This window comes from Trachypithecus francoisi, unplaced genomic scaffold (genome assembly GCF_009764315.1).
Source record: "Trachypithecus francoisi isolate TF-2019V2 unplaced genomic scaffold, Tfra_2.0 Lachesis_group21, whole genome shotgun sequence".
NCBI classification, from domain to species: domain Eukaryota; kingdom Metazoa; phylum Chordata; class Mammalia; order Primates; family Cercopithecidae; genus Trachypithecus; species Trachypithecus francoisi.
Window position 1 is genome coordinate 17,414,397 of NW_022681467.1, and position 21,709 is coordinate 17,436,105.

The window sequence follows — 21,709 nt, forward strand, 5'->3', positions numbered from 1 at the left end:
TGCAGCCAGAAATGCACAGCTGGGCCCTTCTCCTGACCACAGAAAAAGTGAGAGGTAAAAAGGTGACTGCTGTTGTTTGCAGCCACTATATCTTTAAGTGACTTCTTACACAACAATAAATAATCAGAATAGGTCCTAACATATACACTATATCATGGTGATATCTCATTTCATATACTGCAAAATTCGACTCTTTGAGCCTGGTATCAGTTTGGCCACTAACTATACCTTTCTTGTTGTATATGTAACACTCCAGCCCCATGAGTTTGCATAGAAGTATTATACCCACACTTTTCTAGAATCCTCCCCGAAAACACACTACATACATATACAGATTTTTTTCCCATTGAAATACCCTCCCTTTCCTCTTTAAAATTTTTCTACTTTCTACCCTCCATTCAGGGCCCACTATCTTCTAAAAGTAACCTTTGAAGGTTATCAGTGACATCTTAGCTGCCAAACCTAAACGTTTTGATCCTAATTCATGTACAACAGGGCACTAAATCCAAAAATGGAAGTAGCAATAGCACTTCAAGGACAGTTCAGCTCACTCTCTCTGGACCACAGTGCTGCCTCGTTTCCTTACTGAGTAGGAAGAATAATAAAGCTGGGAGATTCAGGAGCATTGACTAAGAGTCGTATTCAAAGAGAAGAAAGCCTTTTACCAGAGTTTCTCTATCACATTCTAAAGTTGCACTGGCCAATATGGTACCACGAGTCAAATGTTGCTTTTGAGCACTGAAATATGGCTAGTCTTGAGCTCTGTTTTAAGTACAAAATATTCAGTAGACAATAAAAGGTAAAACCTCCATAATATTTATATTGATTAAATGTTGAAATAATTATTTGGATATGCTAAGTTAAATATGTAACTAAAATTAATTTCACCTGTGATTTTGGACATTCCAGCCTCCAGTTTAGGTTGCTGTAACCTCTTTCTTTTTGCTGTTTTAATAAAGCTACAAGAAAATTCAAAATGTTCTATGTTGTTCACATAATATTTCTATTGGACAGTGCTGGCTGGTCTAGGACATCAGATGAACAATCATGAAATTTTGTACTATACTGAATCGAAGGCACCCAAGAGGGCTGGGCTCAGTAGCTCATGCCTGTCATCCCCGGCACTTTGCAAGGCTAAGTTGGAAGGATCACTTGAGGCCAGGAATTCCAAACCAGCCTCATCAACATAGCCAGACTCCACCTCTACAAAAAAATGTTTACAAATTAGCCAAGTATGGTGGTGCATACTTGTAGTCCCAGCTTCTTAGGAGGATGAAGCAGGAGGATCACTTGAGCCCAGGAGTTCCAGGCTGCAATGAGCTATGTCAAGCCACTGCACTCCAGCCTAGGCAACAGAACCAGACCCTGATAACATAACATAACATAACATAACATAACATAACATAACAACATAACACAACATAAAACAAATAAATAAAATAAAAAAATAGAAGGTGCCCAAGAAACACTATATATTTCCCTTAAAGGCTTATGAAAAGAAAATACTTTCAAAGGCAAAGGTGAACTATTAGGAAATAAAATAAAGGATGGCTAAAAGAGATGAGAATGAAGAATAATAAAGTTAACATGTGTGCTTGGAAATGTTTCTAGTAAAACTAATCTCCAATCATACAATCACATGACATCCTCACCTCTTCTTTCAGAGCACTGAAATCATTATCCATGATTTTACTAAGGAAAGCTTTGAAATGTCAGGTTTTCTATTTCTAAAACTCTAATATATGTAGAAATTCTACTCACTGAAAATTACCTAGGTGTCTCCCAACACTGCAATTACTTTAGGACTTAGCTCTTTGAAGCAGTAGCTCACTCCATTTTCAGAGGAGGAAAAAGAATTCTATGCAGCCTCTGAAAGTGCTTAACCTACACCAGGAAATGGGCTAAGGATTAAAACTGTGCCCACAGGAGTAAGAAAGGGAGGAAGATGGAACGTGGATTGGTAAAGCAGACACTCTAGTGTCCTGCCCAGATAACACTGGGTTCCTTTAACGGTCTTGTGTGCCCTTTCCCAACTTTTGGGTGCTTTGCTGCTAAGGGATGGTACCAGGATTTCTTAAGAAAAACCCTCTTCAACCACCGAAGCTGCTTCACCTGCAGATGAAGAGAGCAGAGGTGCTTGGAAGTTTATAGCCCTCTCTTACCTGCCCACAGACAGTGACTGATGCAGGAGTGGAAAAACCCAGCTCCACTGCCTTGAAGTGGAATAGACTCTAGGGAGCAATTATGTTCCAGAGCTGCCCACTGCACTCCCCCAACTCTGGCCCAGGATCAGGCTGGGGCAGGCACATAGATTAAATCATCCCCCTGCTTGGCTTCTTCCCTTTCCTTTCCCTTCCTCCACTCACTGGTGTCTCCTGGGAGCCCTGCCTTGATAAACCACTTGTGCAGAAATCCTCTTCTCATTCTGCTTCTGGAGAGCTCATCTCACGACTCTTGGCATGCATGAATGTGCTCTAAGAAAATGTGAAAGAAACCACAGGTTTTTGTGCTTGCTATTGTTGTACCATGGGTAAGAGCTTCTATAACATCCAAGAGTTTGAAATAACTGCAGTATTTACAGGGTAATAAGAAGTATCCTTATTCCTATAGAGCACTGCAGCAACCTTAGGCCATAGATCTTAGATCAAGAAAAATATGCGAATAGCTGGCACAACATATCTATGTCTTCAAGGTGTAAGAGAAGACAGGATGATGAGTAAGGCTCTAACATAGAGGCAAAATGAAAGAAAAGACAACATTAAGTTTGGTGAGCTGCATGCCTAACACTAACATTATAAATTCTGCATATAATTAATATAGATACTTTTTGAGATGTAGTCTCGTCTGCCACCCAGGATGGGGTACAGTGGCGCAGTCTCGGCTCACTGCAAACCTCCACCTCCTGGGTTCAGGCGATTCTCCTGTCTCAGCCTCTCAAATAGCTGGGATTACAGGCATATGCCACCATGTCCAGCTAAATTTTTTTGTACTTTTAGTAGAGATGGAGTTTCATCATGTTGGCCAGGCTGGTCTTGAACTCCTGACTTCAGGTGATCTGCACCTCTTGGCCTCCCAAAATGCTGGGTGGCACGAGCCACTACACCCAGTCTATAATGAATATTTAATAAAAACAATTTAAAAGGAAGAAAGCACCCCCAACATTAGGTAGGTTTTTCAGAAGAAGAGAGTATCTTCCAAACTAAAATACCATAGGAGAGAAGTTATCAAGGGTTGTTTACTTTCTTTTCCTGAAATTTGAAGGCAGTTTTTGATTGGACTAAACTAAGGCATTCCTCTTCAGCAAGAGCCAATCTAAAGCTCCCAATGCAAAGGTCACTTAACACAAGGATAAGGATAATTCATCCAAAAACAGTCATTTTGTTCTCTAAATAAATACTTTCTATTGTAGGAGTTTACTGACCAACACTTAAAAAAAAAAAAAAAAAAAAAAGCTAAACTGAATATGATATATAAGCAAGATCCAAAATATACCTTTGCCTTTATAGGAATATGAACATATTCTGAATGCCTACTCTGCATATAAATGGGCTTAAAAAATACATTTAGAACGAACATAGAGTCAGAGCTGCTCACTGTTGGAAGTATGGGGAAGTAAAGCAGGCATTTCAAGACAAAGCCAGAAATGCTCAGGTTCCAGAGTCTAGATGTTTCCAATTTTGAGTACGGGAAGATACTATAGGAGAATCAGATTTTAGTTCAGTGTTTTAAAAAACAACTCACAATTCAAGATATGTCGCAAGTGAATGATGCTAGAGTAGAGGCCAAATGGTTTTGTTTTTAGGAGAGGATGGAGGGACATATGGAAGGATTCTCTGGAAGGAAGGCAGGACTAACATAAGCAATCAATCACCAGGTGACATCTGGGGCTCCAAGTCTAATCAGGTCCTACTGGGTGAGAACGAGAGTACACTGCCCATGTACTGTGCTTCAGCCCAGGATCTGGAGCCATCCAAAGCCTTTGTAAAAATTTTTTTTTGTTTTTTTTTCTTTTTGAGACAGAGTCTTGCTCTGTTGCCCAGGCTGGAGTGCAGTGGTGGGATCTCAGCTCACTGCAAGCTCTGCCTCCCAGGTTCATGCCATTCTCCTGCCTCAGCCTCCCAAGTAGCTGGGGCTACAGGCACGCACCACAACGCCCAGCTAATATTTTGTATTTTTAGTAGAGACGGGGTTTCACCATGTTAGCCAGGATGGTCTCGATCTCCTGACCTCGTGATCCGCCCGCCTGACCTCCCAAAATGCTGGGATTGCAGGCGTGAGCCACAGCACCCAGCCAAGCCTTTGTAAAATTAAATGTATAGCATTTATACTCCTTAATGTAGAGGAATTTCTTCTTTGAACTTAAAATATTTAACAAAACTTCTGAACTCTGTTGGGGTTCTTTTTTTTGGACTCTTGAATCAAGTGTTTATATTCACTAAGCACATAATTCGTCACAAGAACCATTTATAAATATAGCTGATGAAAAATGACCTATTTAAGGATAATACAAGTCTTACACAGAGAAAGTGGATAGTCCAGATTAATGTGACGAAGGAGTGAAAAGCAGATGATGTGTCCACACTGATTTAAAGTCCCTAGAGAATTATTCAGTCCTTCCTACTCCCCAACTCTTCTTTGCCTACTAAGTCATGGTTTATGAGTCACCCTTGGGGAGTAGTAAAAGATAGTGCACTTGACTAAAAATAGATAGGAACATTCAATAATAAATCTACTTTCTGGATATCTCTTGTCATCATTAAACACTGATCACTTAGAGAAGTGTCGGGTTGTGCGATTCTTCCTTCCCCTCATGGAAAGGCCGGAAGAAAATCAGCCACAGTCACTGCCAAATGATAATGAAGTATCTCACATGATATGCAACACACTGGAGGAAAAAACTCTGCCGTTAAATGCCAACAGCCCAGAGGAACAGATCCTCCAGGAGGACCTATTGAGAGGAACAGTAAAGTTGCTGGTTTATGCCATTGCTATAAAATGACCTCTTGTTCCTGAAGGTAAGAAATGATGCATAGTCCAAATGCTTTGCTTATAACAGCAATTAAAAAATAGAAATTTGAGCAAGGTGCAATTCATGCCTGTTATCCCAGCAGTTTGGGAGGCCGAGGCGGGCAGATCACGAGGTCAGGAGTTCGAGACCAGCCTGACCAACATGGTGAAACTCCATCTCTACTAAAAATACAAAAAATAGCCAGGCGTGGTGGTATGCCCCTGTAATGCTACTCAGGAGGTGGAGGCAGGAGAATTGCTTGAACCCAGGAGGCAGAGGTTGCAGTGAGCCGAGATTATGCCACTGCACTCCAGCCTGGGTGACAGAGTGAGACTTCCATCTGAAAAAAAGTATATACATAAAGAAACAACAATTTGATCAAGGGATTATAAAAGAACAATGTCTCATATTCACTAGGATTCTGGCTCTGCAACACAAGTATTGGCAAGTTACAGTTTATAAATGAAACAAATCGGCCATATAAAGATATTTCCAGTTCCCCTTTTTGCGTTTCTTTAAAGGTTTGTAAAATGAATCATTAGGGGAGCACTGGAAGAATTTATTTACATCATCCCCTGGTAGTTCCCCCAAAATGGAGGATTTTTGCTGATAATGTACACAGTTGTGATTTTTCACATCAGTGGGAATCTTCTTAAGCAAAATCTGCACAGGACTGAAAACAAGTCACATACATTTCTCCCCAGAAAGAATTATAGACAATGATGACTTCAAAAACATGTGATGCTTACTAAATGCAGGCAACACTATCGCAGAGAGCAAGTAGAAAATCTAGCAAAGGGTAAAGTGCCCAAGGTTAGGAGTGAAATTAATAAACTTGAACCTCGAAAGTGCTAGGAGATCCTGCTTAATGCTCTGCCGCATCAAGGAAGATGTCTGTGAATCAGTTTTGAGAGGCATTTCAGAAGCAGCATCAGCCAGAATGAAGGGATTCATCTTACAGACTGAAAGTTCTAGAACCCAGGAGGCAGAGGTTGCAGTGAGCCAAGATTGCACCACTGCACTCCAGCCTGGGTGACAGAGCAAGAATTCTGTCTCAAAAAATAAATAAATAAATAAATAAACAGCAATTTGATCAAGGGATACCCTACAACCAAAGACTCTCCACACAGGCTATAAAGTACTCACCAGGCAGCTCTGGACCAACTGCAGGTGATGTCCACTTCGTCAAACTCACAGCAGCACTGTCCTCTGTGAAATAGACACAGACGAGACAAATCAATGTATAGCACTTTTAGAGTTTTTATGGAGAAAAACAATCCTTTGCACTTCAAAATCAGACTCTATATGTAAATTTAAAAACGTCAGTAAAACAAAAAAAAAAAATTAGTGGCGTAAGTTGCAAACAGATGACACAGACACACAGTCATCATATCAGAATTATTACTGCTACACCCAGCCAACAGAGTTTATACGCTGTCTCTACAATGCTGCTAATATCCTACTCACCGTCTTAATCTATTAAAATAATTAAGCAGCAATAGAACAACAAGGCTATCTAAAACCTTCTCAAAGTAAATATAATTATCTTTTCCTGATTAGCAGTATAATGTCCTTAGATGAACTGTAATTGGAAAAAACTCTTTTTATAACAGAATTACATCTATCTGCAAAGAGAATCTTTTTTTATGGCTGTTTCTGTATTGTCTTTGTTATTAAGTTGTTTATGTTGATTCTGAATTTGACACTGGATTTCGGATTTGTCTGAAATCTAGATTTCAGGATCTTTTCAAGGTGGAGTGGGAGGAAAAGTTCCAGGTGGTGTCGGAAGTACACAAAAGTGGCCAGGTGCAGTGGCTCATGCCTATAATCCCAACACTTTGAGAGGCCGAGGCAGGCAGATCACTTGCCTTGGGAGTGGAGTTCAAGACCAGCCTCATCAACGTGGTGAAGCCCCATATCTACAAAAAATACAAAAATTAGCCAAGTGTGGTGGTGCATGCCTGTAATCCTAGCTACTCGGGAGTGAGGCAAGAGAATCACTTGAATCCAGGAGGCAGAGGTTGCAGTGAGCAAAGATCGTGCCACTGCACTCCAGCCTGGACAACAGAGTAAAACTCTATCTCAAAAAAAAAAAGAAGTACACAAAAGTAAGGGGAAGCCCATTTCCATGTGGTAAGAAGGCAGAAGCAACTGATGACACCTGGGAAAATTGTGTCTGTAAAGTTTGAATTGAAATTTGTGAAGGTCACAATCTATGTATAGAGGTGACTACAGCAGAGTCCTTTAATGAGGTCTCAGGTAGGTTGGTACATTCATATAATACAAGACTACACCATGCAAAACAAGAGAGGAAATCTGTACCTATATGAATAGACATGGAAACAAATTCTCAGGTAATTTTATTAATTTTAAAAATCTGAAGTAGGGTAGTAATATGGATACTATGACCCCATTGTGTTAAGACAAACCTCACTAATCTATATGTAAATACACAGACATATATATCGTTATACACAAATAACGCATCTGGAGGGAAAACAAGAAACATTGAGTGTGGCTACCTCTAGTTCCCTCTAGGGGACTAGTACCAAAAGGAAAATTTTAAAGGGTAAGGTCTTTGATTTTAACCTAACACTTAACTATTATGTAATATTTTACCATGAAGCAAATTATTTTTATAACTAAAATGGAAAAAAAGCCAATTCACTCCAAAGTCTCTACAGAAAGCAACATCCCACTTCAAATATACAGAATTAGGGAATACACAGCATCATGTACCCTGACTTTACTAATTTAGTGACAATTTACTATGATGCAGGCTGGGTCTAAGCATGGATTGAATCATCATTTATAATCCACATAAAAACTCAAAAATATATGCGCTGGGATTACTCTTACTTTATAGAAAAGGGAATGAAGAAGTTGAATATTCAAGAATCACACAAAGCTGACATTCAAACACAGGCACCCTCACCCATGTTTAGCCCCTACAGTGCCACTTCTTCCATGGCATTTACCAGATTTTCAATATTACATTTGTATTTGTAATTATGTTTTAATATGAAGATACACTCCCATGAAGACAGGGATTGTGTGTTATTGAAAACCATTAGGTATTTCCCCAATACCTAGCATAATGCCTGGCACAGAGTAGATGCTCAATAAATCTTTGTTGAATGCTGGATAATTAGGTGGCCTACCTAGAGATGGAATATTAAACTATATATGACTCTTTTATGTCTCCTGAGGCTATGAAACAGGCCGACTTCCCAAAAAGCTCACAGATTAATGATCCTGCCACACCATGCTCCTCGTTTTGAGAAACCACTTGCTGCCCAAGTCATTTCATAATCAAAGACTTAGAGACTGGACACATGCTTTCCCTTCTCTTCTTTAATTCCCTAGTGACCATCTAACATAAACTGCTTCATTGTTCCATAAACCTTTTTAATTCTGGGCATATATAGGATATTGCAACATTTGGGAAAGCCAGTGTTGAAATACTTAACTACAAAGAAGTTAAGCAGTGTAAGCAATTTGTCATGAACTATTTAGCTACTGGCAAGTCACAGCCAAACTATTGCCACTGACTTGGAGTTGTAGTAACATGTGAATGAAGGCTCCAGCATGTCAACTTTTCCTTTCAAATACTATCATTCTGGGTCATGAAGGGATTACATGGGGCTTTGGTAAAGAAGGGACGGTGTGTATGAGTGTGTGTGTGAGAGACAGAGGCTGTGTGTGTGTGTGTGCGCGCACACACATGTTTTGGTCTTTCAAAGAAGAAAGCTATTTTCCCATAATAGGTAAACAAAATCGCAAATCCCAGAGTTGTATCAGCGTGAACTCAAACAAAAGCTGTTTCATTCAACAAAGGTATCAAGAGCATTCAATGGGGAAAGACAGTCTATTCAACACATGGTGCCAGGACAACTGAACACTCACATGCAAAGGAATGAAGATAGGCTCCTACCTCACAACATGGACAAAAATTAGCTCCAAGTGAATCACAGAAGTAAAATTATAAAATTCTTAAAAGTAAATCTAACATAGGAGGAAATCTTTGTGATCTCGGGTGACACCATCTTTGTGGCTAGAACAATGGTTTCTCAGGTATGACACCAAAAGCATGAAGAAAAAAAGAAAAAAGAAGTCGAACCTCTTTAAAAACTTTTGTGCTTCAAAGTACACCACCAAAAAAGTGAAAAGAGAACCCACAGAACAGGAAATCTGATAAAGAACTTTTATCCAGGATGTAAGAACTCTTAGAACTGGACAGGAAAAAGACAAATAACCCAATTTTAAAATGGGCAAATGACCTGAATAGACATTTCCCAAAAAAGATATACAAATGCATGAAAAGATGCTCAACCATTAGAGAAATATAAATCAAAGCCACAATGAGACACTGCTTCACAGCCGCTAGAAAAGCTATAATCAAAAGACCGAACAAGTGTTGACAAGAATTTAGAGAAAGTGGAACCTTCGTACACTGCTGGTAGAAATGTACAATGATGCAGCTGCTTTGGAAAACAGTCTAGCAATTGCTCAAACGGTTAAAAGCGAAGTAACTGTATTACCCAGCAATTCCACTTCCAGATATGAACCCAAGAAAAAATGAAAACATATATCCATATAAAAATTACATGTAAAATTTCATAGCAGCATTATTCATAATAGCCCAATTGTAAACAATCCCAATGTCCATCGACTGATAAACATATTAACAAAACATGTAGTATGTTCACGTAATAGAATATTATCTAGCAATTCAAAAATGCAACACAGATACACATGACAATGTGAATTAACTTCAAAGAAACATTACGCTGGCTGAGCATGGTGGCTCATGCCTATAATCCCAGCACTTTGGGAGGCCAAGGTGGGCGGATCACCTAAGATCAAGAGTTCAAGACCAGCCTAGCCAACATAGTGAAATCTTGTCTCTACTAAAAATACAAAAATTAGCCGGGTGTGGTGGCGCATGCCTGTGATCCCAGCCACTCAGGAGGCTGAGGCAAGAGAACCACTTGAACCTGGGAGACAAGAGTTTGTAATGAGCTGAGATTGTATCACTGCCCTCCAGCCTGGGTGACAGAGTGAGACTTTGTCTCAAAAAAAAAAAAAAAATTATGCTAAGGGAGAGAAGCCAAGCACAAAGATATGGTATGTTCCCATGTATATGAAATGTCCAGCACAGGCAAATCCACAGAAACAGAAAGCAGACTAGTGGCTCTCTACGACTAAAGGAGCATGATGGGATTTCTTTTTGGGGTAATGAAAATTCAAAGGTTAGATTGTGTTGATAGTTGCACAATGCTGCGAATATATTAACACTAAAAACCATTGAATTGTACATTTTAAGTGAGTGCATTCTATGGTATGTAAATTGTACTTCATGAAAGCAGTCTTTAAAAAAAAGGTTACACTTCAGTGAGTTTGCCAGTGAATATCAGTCAGCTTTTTCCAAAAATGAGAAAACACTTATGCACATTCTTCAAGAAAAGACAGTAAGTGGTAAATTTATAAATATTAAAAATACTTATTGTGATTCTTCAGGGGATTCCTTGTAATGGACAATACCCAATTTTATTTTATCCTGACAAAAGAAAAGCATACATATGGAACTGCCTTTAAGCCATAAGAAAACACCAACATTTTACTGTAAACCACCACTAATCATGCCACAGTGTTTTACAAAGTCTTATTTCAAAGCAATGGGGAACTTTAGCCAAGGGTGAAGCTTTTATTTCTCAGAGGAGGAAAAAAACTACAAATATTTGAAGGTGACATGGCCATGCCTGTTTTAGTGAATCTATATAGGTACTGAACACAAAAAGACTAGCATGTAATGTCCTCCTCCAAGATATTCAATATTCAGATTTTGTTTTAAAGTGAAGAATAATTAGGCAAGGTTGAACCAAAACAGATCATTTTACTCTGACTTAATACTGAACATGGAAAGTATTGTTTTGCAAGCAAACAGAATGTTAGAAAGCAGTTGTGTCAATGAGTTTGTGCAATATAACAAAGACTTCAAACTTCTGTAGCTTAAACCAATAGCCACTTATTTCGGTGTTCGCAAGTTTGCAAGAGAAGCAAGAAGGCAGGCCCCAAAGTACAAGCACTTTCCAAGCCTCTGATAGATCGCATTGGCTAACATATCATTTGTTAGTCAACTAGTCACGTGGTCAAGCCCACATTCGAAACACAGAGAAATGGTCCCACCTCTTGATGGGGCACTGCGCATTGCAAAGGCATGAACGTACGGTGGGAAAGACCTTGTGGACATTTTTACAATTGACCACAGCATTATTTCCCAAAGTGGAACACACTCCCACTAATGGTCCATGAAGAGATATTTCACGGTTTATTACACTTTATTATTAATGGTACAGTTTCCATGTACCATCTTAAAATACAGATATTTTACAATGGTACAAGCAGAGGTAACATAGAGTGCATGGACATTAGCACTTATCTTCTATTTATAGAAAATGGAATCATTCTTCTATTGAATGGGTACATAACTTCTATTGGGTACATAACTATAATTATTTACAGCTACTTATAATAGTAATGTTACCACATTACCATCATTATTTATCACAGTTGTATTTTCTTTTTAAGCAAATATATTTAAGTGGAAAAGATGAGTCATAAGTTCAGGTAAAACACAGGTTTGGCCAAATCCATAAAAGTGATTCAGGAATAACCCAAGTTTAGAACCCAGTGGGGTAGGACAATGCTTCTCAAACTTTAACATACAAATCACCAATATATCTGGTGAAAATGCACATTCTGTTTGACTGTAGGTCTGAGGGAAGGCCTGAGATTCAGCATGTGGGAAGCTCTGGCTCTCAGGTGATGCTGACATGACTGGTTCCAGTGCATGCTGAGTATCAAGCACAGAGGTGAAGGGCAAAGACCTGGCAGTCAGAAGAGCTGAGCAACAGCATTCACCAGCTGTGCAGTTTCAAGCAACTGTCTTCACCTTTCTGAAACCAACTCCTGTCTGTAAAATGCAGGTGGTGTTAGGACTCATCTCAGAAGTCAGGGTCAGAGTGAGATGAGATGAGAGGAGCAAGGCACCCAAGCAACACAAAAGGGATCAATGCCTTTGTTCTGCCATAGCTAATGACTTCCATAAAAGCCCTCAAATGAATCACAGGTTAAGAAAAGAAAGCGAGGGGGCCAAAAGGACACTGTGTTAGCCCAAATCATACCATGCCTAGACATTAAAAGTAACCAAATCTTAGAAACAAGTTTTGCCAATGCAATCATATTTTATATATTCGTGTAAGGTATTAATATGTTTATGTTTCCCGAGGTTCATGCTACAATATTTATTGAGCACCTACTGTGTGCTAGATGCTGTTCTCAGTTTGAGTATATGGCAGTGAAAAAAACAGACAAAACTCCTAGAACCCATGGCACTCACACCCTCCAATTCTCTCAGTCTCTGGAACTGCCCCCATATACTAATTCTCTAGGCTGCATTCACAGAGAGGCTGTCCATAGGCCTGATCTGGCCACATGTATATTTATATGAATCCATGGTGATCTTTTAAAGTTTTAGCTGGTTATTCATATTAAAAAATGAGAGATTACACATAAATATCCGGACTGCTAGCTTCTCGTAGAAATTTGGATGATTTGGCAACAGAATGCTGCAGACAGCTCAGCCACAGCTGAGAGGCATCTGTCCCCTCAGAGAAAGCTTGGGTTTTCAGGTCCCCACAGCCCCCACCCTCCAGAGCACTTCCACCCAGCCAACTCCATCACCTATGCTCTCCTCTCACCGACCCAAGTGAGTGATCCCTAAATGAAAGCCCTCATCAGCAACATGTATAAGCATGGAAGGGAGGGGATTCCAACTTCCTATTCTGTATTTTTTCTTTGCCATCATGCAGTAAACACCAAGAAAAAGAGCTATTTTATCCATTCATTTGCCCCTCCCTGTGTCTAAAACTGCCAGTTTGAGAAAGCATCTAAACTCTGCCCAGAAAACTTACAGCTCCTCTGTCTGTCATTTACTGTGGGTAACTGGCTCTACAACGCAAAACAGGGCTCTTTAGAGGGGTTCATTACAAGTTTTTTATAGGTGTTATTTTTCTCTAAATAATGGTAATGGCTTTGCAATTGCTAGCCTACATTCTTTTGCCTGGTTTCCTTCATATCTTAGTGTTCTACAGCTGCATAACAAATTGCCACAAATGTAGTGACTTGAAGTAACACACATTCATTAGCTCATAGCTCTGTCGGTCAGGAGTGCAGACACAGTTGCTGGGTTTTCTGTTCAGCATCTTACAAGGCTAAAATCAAGGTGTTGGCTAGGCTTCATCCTTTCTGGAGGCTCAGAGAAATAATCTGCTTACAAGTTCACTCAGGCTGTGGGAGCCACTCTGAGCTCCTAGATGCCATCCACATTCCTTGTCACATGGGCCCCAACATCTTCAAAGCTGGTCATTGAGAATCTCCCCTGATGGAATCTTTCTCTCTGAATCTGTCTCTCCAACCCCTTTTAGGGTCCACCGAGGACAAACTTTTATTCTTAAAGTAAACTGTGCCATGCAACATAACCTAATCACAGGAATGACATCCCATCATAGTCACATTCCTAGGGATCAAACAGGAAGTGTAAATCAAGGGGCAGTAGTCTTGGGCAGACACCTTAGAATTCTGCCTGTTACACCTAACTTAGCATGCATTTGTCATCTATGTAACTCAGGCTTGAATCCGCACCTATGTCACAAGAAAAGTTAACTGACCAGCAGAGAGGCTAAATAAAACCAGTCAGTACATTTTTTTTTTTTTTTTTTTGAGACGGAGTCTCGCTCTGTCGCCCAGGCTGGAGCGCAGTGGCCGGATCTCAGCTCACTGCAAGCTCCGCCTCCCGGGTTTACGCCATTCTCCTGCCTCAGCCTCCCGAGTAGCTGGGACTACAGGCGCCCGCCACCTCGCCCGGCTAGTTTTTGTATTTTTTTTTAGTAGAGACGGGGTTTCACCGTGTTAGCCAGGATGGTCTCGATCTCCTGACCTCGTGATCCGCCCGTCTCGGCCTCCCAAAGTGCTGGGATTACAGGCTTGAGCCACCGCGCCCGGCCCAGTCAGTACATTTTTAACAATTGTCCCCAATGTCCTTGGGATTCCATATCTAACGCAAAGAATATCTGTACTCTACCAAGTTCTATATCTATAAGAGATGTTTCTCTTCTTTACCTTGAACTAAACCTTATGAAACTAGATGTCTAGAAAAGTGACACTCTTTAAAAGAAGCAGCAAACACATACTCAGTACCCAGAAGGACCAAAAATTTGGCTTTTGTTTGTTTTGTTTTGTTTTGTTTTGTTTAGGACAGAGTATCGAATTAATAACATGGGCCAAAATGTTGTAATTAAATTAGGTTATATTTTGTACATGGTGTTAACCAATTTAAACTTCTCTTTCATTCAACTGACTTGGTTATTGGGAAGTTACACAGAGGCAGCATATACATAACCACACTAATATTTAAAGTAAAAGCAGGCCAAGTGTGGTGGTTCACGCCTGTAATCCCCACACTTTGGAATGCCAAAGTGGGAAGACTGCTTAAGCCCAGGAGTTAGAGACCAGCCTGGTCAACACAGTGAGACTCCATCTCTACACAAAATACAGTAAATTAGCCAGAAATGGTGGCACATGCCTGTAGTCCCAGCTCCTTAGGAGGCTGAGGTGGGAAGATTACTTGAACCGGGGAAGTCAAGGCTGCAGTGAGCTGAGATCGTACCACGGCACTCCAGCCTAGGCAACAGAGCAAGACCCTGTCTCAAAAAAGGAGTAAAAGTTTAAATATAATTAAAATCCTGCTTAACATATCCACTAGTACATGGCTTATTAGATAAGACTTAAAAAAATCAGAATCCTTAAGAAATCTCCCTTTGGCCAGGCGCGGTGGCTCAAGCCTGTAATCCCAGCACTTTGGGAGGCCGAGACGGGCGGATCACGAGGTCAGGAGATCGAGACCATCCTGGCTAACACGGTGAAACCCCGTCTCTACTAAAAAAAATACAAAAAATCTAGCCGGGCGAGGTGGCGGGCGCCTGTAGTCCCAGCTACTTGGGAGGCTGAGGCAGGAGAATGGCGTAAACCCAGGAGGCGGAGCTTGCAGTGAGCTGAGATCTGGCCACTGCACTCCAGTCCGGGCCACAGAGCGAGACTCCGCCTCAAAAAAAAAAAAAAAAAGAAATCTCCCTTCAAAAACGTGTTCGATTAGAGAGCAAAACTGTCAGAAGCAAATAGTAATAACTACCAATCAATGAGAAATTACCATGTCCAGGTACCACTCTCAGTGTTTTATGTATATTAACTCACTATGTCTCGTCAAACTCTATGAAATAGAAATGGTTTATAGATGAGCAGACTGAGGCACAGAGTAGTCATCTCACTCATCCAGAGTCATATGACAGGTAAGCAAAGGAGCAGGAATTCACCCCTGACACACTGGCCCTGGGACCCGTCCTCTTAAGGCAACTGTCTACGCATCCATCTGTGCTTCCACAGTATAAAATAGGGGCTATTTCTGCATCTATGATACAGCAGAAGATGGTGGCCAAGCACACATGCATTGCACTCAGACAGATATGGCTCATGTCCATGGCCAAGAGGTGAGTGTGGCCTGCAGCCCTGCAAAGGGGTACATTTCTGTAATTTGGATTAAAATACCCTATAGACCAGCAGCTGCCTTGTTCAGCAAGTCTATGAAAATCTCTTTAAAAAAGAAAATAATACAAGTATTCCTCTACCCCTGTATTTTGTTTTGAAAGAGGAAAGAGGAAAAATATAATTGATTCCTTTTTCTCTCTTTTCTTCCTTCTAAATCCTCTTCCACTACACACCATTTTGAAATTGAGAGATTATGAAACAATGAAAACACAGCAAAACCTAACACTAGAAGCAAGTAAGAAACATGACTGGATCCCTTTCCTATTGTGGAGAAGATGGTGGGCCCTCCTCTAGGTAATGAGAAGGAAAAAATCTATAGTTCAATAACCTGAATCTATCCCCCCATAGCAATGGCAGCACAGCACCACACGCCGCCAGCCATAGGCAGGACAGACCCTGAGAAACCATGCTTAGCAATTGTATAATAGTAATAGGTCACTGGAGGTAGAGCTGGGGTGGGGAGTACAATATTAAATCTTGACATTTGCATTCAAGGCAGATTTGCTTTCAATGGTTCATTTGCATGACTAGGTTGGGCAAGTCCTTGCGTTAGGACATTTACTCAGTGATGTTTCTTGGTACTTGCAAGACGCTATCCAAGGACTGTTAATGTACTCGGGCCTGTTGCCTAAGGAGGTAGGAGACTAAAACTGTACTTTAATCAGTCCTCTTCATGTTCTCCTATAGTTCAATCTCAGCCCCAGTGTCCTGTTGGTCGCATAGCTGAGATCACAGAAATGTATATTTTGTCACAGAAATCTCCTTTAATCTGATGCTTTGTGGTATCGCTTGTTTTGGGTATTGGTTTTTTGGGTTTTGTTTTGTTTTGTTTTTTTAAGATGGAGTCTCACTTTTTCTCTTAGGCTGGAGTGCAGTGGTACGATCTTGGTTCACTGTAACCTCCCCCTCCCAGGTTCAAGTGATTCTCCTGCCTCAGCCTCCCAAGTAGCTGGGACTACAGGCACCGACCACCACTGCCAGGCTAATTTTTGTATTTTTAGTAGAGATGGGGTTTCACCATAATGGCCAGGCTGGTCTCGAACTCCTGCCTCAGCCTCCCAAGGGTATTGGTTTTTATAGGGTTTTGTTAGAACATCTCATGCTATATAACTTGACTTAAAATAGCCATACATTGTACCCAGAACTCTCTAATACATTTGAGATGAGACATAAACTTCAAGGTCCTTGGCTACTTGTGGTTGTCAATGATCCCTCAGAACATCCAAGCAGGGTCTTAGTTTCAGAAACTTGGATGTGTGCCAACCCAGGTAATTATTCTCTGCCTACCTAATTTCCCCAGGCAATTTTAACTGAAAATGGTATTTAATTGAAAATGTTTCTTCCCTCCATCATAAGCTAACTGAGCTGGTTTCTTTTTGAAGCTTAAGTTGAAAAAGAGAAAAGTTTCTGGAGCTCCCAAGGGGGAAAATATCAGATAAATATGAGCCATTTAGTCTCAAACCAGTGTGCTGAATGCCATGGGAGTGGTTGCAAGATACCCCTCTGCTGCCTAACCTGATGAAAAGTTTCTTTTGTGGATAGAAATACAAAGGGTTTCTTACTGAAAAACTGACCGGAAAAAAAAAAAAAAAAAAAAAAAGGCAGGAGGAGGGATGTGGGAGGGACACTGAGATAATTTTACTCTCTTGAAATGATTTTTTTAAAGCCACTCTTCCCTTTCTCATTTCCAAATTTAAAGTTAGCAGAACAAAATACACCATTTAACACAGGAATACCTAAAGTTCCATGCAAATCTTAACAGAAATATGCTTTTTAATTACTTCTAGCAAATATTATCTTAAACCAATGCTGTCCAATAGAAACACAATGAAAGCCAGAAATGCAAATTACATATGTAATTTTCAACTTTCTAGTGTCATCATTACAAAGGTTAAAAGAAACACGAAATACTACTCAACAATAGAACGGAAATAACTATTGATAACACAACTTGAATGAATCTCAAGGGAATTTTGCTGAGTGACAACATCTCATTTCAAAAGTTACATACTATGTGATTCCATTTCTATAACACTCTTGAAATGACAAAATTATATAGATAAAGAACAGATCAATGATTCCCAAAGGTTAGAGAGGAGAGGAGGAAGTGAGATGGCTGTGGCACAGAGATCCTTGGGATGGAATTCCATTCCTGACTATGGTCGTGTCATAATGAATTTACAAAGGTGATTAAATTGCATAGAACTAAACACACACATGCATAGAACTAAACACACACACACACAAATGAGTGCATGTGAAACTGGTAAAATCTTAATAAGGTCAGTGGATTACATCAATGTCAACTGCATGGTTCTGCCATTGTACTGTTGTTTTGTAAAATATTACCAGTGAGGAAAACTAGGTAAAGGATATATGAGATTTCTCTGTATTATATTTTACAAGTGCATATGACTCTGTAATTACCTCAAATTTAAAAATTAAAAAGGTGAACTTAATTTTAATAATATTTAGATGCTCCTAGATTTAGAATAAGCTTACATCCTGAAAAACCCATCCTAAGTTGAAAATATGGTAAGTCAAAAATACATTTAACACATCTAACATGCCAAACACCATAGCTTGGCCCAGCCTACCTTAAATGTGCTCCAAACACTTACATTAGCCTACAGTGGAGCAAAATCATCTAACACAAAGCCTATTTTGTAGTTAAGCATTGAATATCTCATGGTTGTTTCCCCTCACAGTCACACAGCTGACTGGGAGCTGTGGCTCACTGCCACTGTCCAGCATTGCAAGAGAATCTCATTACATATGCTAGCCTGGGAAAATACAAAAATTTGAAGTATGATATCTAAAGGATGTGTTACCACTTTTGCACCATTGTTAAGAGAAAAAATTGTAAGTAGAACCAACATAAGTCGAGGACTACCTGTATTTTATTTAACTCACTACACACAGAATTTTAAAATATAATCAATGTACAAGTAATCGATATAAAAATTATTGTTATTTTAAATTCTTTTTTTTTCCATTCTAAGTCTTTGGAATCCAACATGTAGTTTGCTACAACACATCTCAATTCAAATTACCCACATTTCAAATGTGCAATGATCACACATAGCTGTGGCTTTCATTATTGGGCGGCAAAAGTTCTTTAAGCCTAATATACATTCCCCAATCCCATTCAATGGCAGTCTTTTTAATATGACATATAGCGTTACTTCTTAGACATTTCTTACATCACTGTTTCATAATGAAAGTCTCAGAGCAGCTGGGCACTGTGGCTCATGCCTGTAATCCCAGCACTTTGGGAGGCCAAGGCAGGCGGATCACCTGAGGTCAGGAGTTCAAGACCAGCCTGACCAACATGGCGAAACCCCGTCTCCACTAAAAATACAAAAAAAAAAAAAAGCCAGGCATGGCGGTGCACACCTGTAATCCTAGCTACTCAAGAGGCTGAGACAGGAGAATCACTTGAACCCAGGAGGCGGAGGTTTGCAGTGAGCCAAGATTGCTCCACTGCACTCCAGCTTGGGTGACAGAGCAAGACTTGGTCTCAAAAAAAAAAAATCTTAGAGCTTGGATAGTGACTGGAAAATTTCACAAGTGATACCAACTTGAATCTGCTTTGAACTACAGTGCCAATGATAAATGAAAGTAATCTCTATGAAAAACAAGACTTTTAGTATCTTTTAAGAAATAACAACTAAGTCTCAGGAACTATATAAACTGGGCTCAATGGCTAATATTTTAACTATTTTGAATCTTTTTAATTTTTTTTCTTCTCTTTGCTTTCTTATTTCCCTGTGGTGATTAGAAGTAGAATTATTAAAATAAGAAAGCCTTATGGGTTTGCTGTTCAGAGCCATGCAACTGTGAGACTCAATTTTCCTCTAAAGGCAGTCATGGGGGAGAAAGAACAAAGTGATCAAACATGTGTAATGGCAGATTTTAAGAAATACACAAAATTAGGCCAAATCTCTTGGGACTGTGAAAAGTAAAACAGGGAACAGACCTGGTTCTCAGACCAGGTCTAAGAGGAAGTTCTAGGGCTCAATCTCAAAAGACCAGTGCAATCTCCATTCCCCACTGCAGTGACAAAGAGATGAAAAAAAAAAAAAAACCACTTTTCCCAAATGGAGCCTTCAGAATATAGAGCGGTTTTGGGAGTGAGAGAGACCTATCTTTGAGAATAAAAGTCAATTAACCTCTCCTGGACCTAGTTTCCTTGTTTATAAAGCAGCAAAATTATCTACCTAACTCATTGTTGTGAAGTTAAATGGAATAATACACGAAAAGTGCCTATCACATTCCTGAAACCTGGAGTGAGGATTCAATTACAGTCCTCTCCCACTCCTTTATTTCTGCACTGACATAACTATGCATATAGACAAAATGATCTGCGCAAATTAAACTAAGAACAATAGTGTAGGAAACTCAAGAGCTGTTGCTCTAGAATAATGCCAGAGAGAAAAATATCTCATTTTAATTTACTGTAAGTGGCTTCTAATCTGCTGGTAGGAAGCTGATTTCCTGTTCAGTCTAGGTTTATAGCACTCTTAAGGCAGCTGTATAGAAGCAGGGTGATATACCTAAAGCAGAGGATCCAAAATAGTCTAGAAAACTGCAAACAGGCTGATTTTACAAGAGATTCATGACCTCAAGAACCTTTACATTAGTCACACTCTCAACAAACATAAAATGTATCTACTAGCCAGTAAGTGAGAACAGAAAAAGAGTAAGTACAGCTTACAAGAACCTCCCAATGCCTAAAGTTCTCTAGTTATAAATTATATAAGTTTAGATTAGTATTTATATTTGTCAGATTTTTTTTTTTTTTTTAAAACCAAAGACAACCGGTCAACCATCTATTCCATGAGACATTACCTCATATGCTGGCCCACTGGGGCACAACACAGTGTGGTATAGCAGTTACTTGCTTTTTTTTGTTTGTTTGTTTGTTTGTTTTTGGTTTTGTTTTTGATGGAGCTGGAGTCTGCAAACTTTTCACGACCCAGAACACAGCTGCTGATGTCAGAGCCCTGAGACAGTTACCACATCGAAAAGAAGGGCTCCAAATCCATAGCCTAGAGTAATTTGTTTGAAAAACAGCCTGCTCTGATTCTGTTTCCTATTCATTTCTATTTGGTTTTTATAAAGGAACTAAAGCAGCTGATATATCTATAAATTCAAAGTTGCAGGACAAGATCCCAGCCTTGGTCAGCACCACTACCACTGAGCTAGATCAGTCAGCTGGCAAGGTCCCTCTAAGGATATGAAATTGCTTCTGGGAGAATGTGGGAAGGCTTTCCACCATTGCTACCTCTGACATCAGAGCCAAAGTTCATCATGCTATGAATAATATCTGAAGCATGACAAAGCCACTCTAGGAAACCACGGCAACTAAAGTAAAATAAACTGGGGAACTAAGAGCAGATGTGATCACCCACTTAGGACATTTAGGACTCATCAATGCCTGGCCTCAGAGGTATAACTGGTTTTAATAATCAAGATGATTATTTATTTTTATTTTTAATTCACATGCAATAAAATAGACTCTCTCGTGTGCAATGCTGTGAGTTTGGCAAATGCATACAGTCATGTAACCACCACACAGTCAAGACATAGAACAATTCTATTACCTCAAAACTCCCTCATGAGGCACCTTTGACAGTCAGTCTCTCTTCCCACTCCCACACAACCACTGATCTGTGTTCTGTTCCTATAATGTTGCCTTTACTGCATGGAAGCATATAGTATGTAGCCTGCCAAGTCTGACTCCAGCTTCTTTCATGTAGCGTAACGCATTTTGGGATTCATCTGTGTTGGTGCATGCATCAATAATTTGTTCCTTTTTACTGATGAGCAGTATTTTATTGTATGGATGTATCAGAGATTTTTTTTATTCTCTAGTTAAGAGATATCTAGATTGTCTCCAGTTTCTGATGACTCTACATAAAACTACCATAAACACTAGCATACAGATTTTGGTTTACGCATAAGTTTCCATCACTTAGGTAAATAACCACAAGTGGCATGGCTGGGTTATATGTATTATATGTTTAACACTAT

At 39.7% G+C, this 21,709-nt stretch overlaps 1 protein-coding gene across 12 annotated transcripts in view; it reads right to left on the reverse strand.

Moving 5' to 3' along the window:
• PLCB4 (phospholipase C beta 4) overlaps positions 1–21,709 on the reverse strand; it is a 419,870-nt gene that overhangs the window by 260,155 nt on the left and 138,006 nt on the right. For all 12 annotated transcript variants that reach the window (XM_033185629.1, XM_033185625.1, XM_033185628.1 and 9 more), the window contains one exon: positions 6,155–6,217. The gene's annotated coding sequence lies outside the window, so the exon portion shown is untranslated. The remainder of the gene's footprint in view (positions 1–6,154; positions 6,218–21,709) is intronic.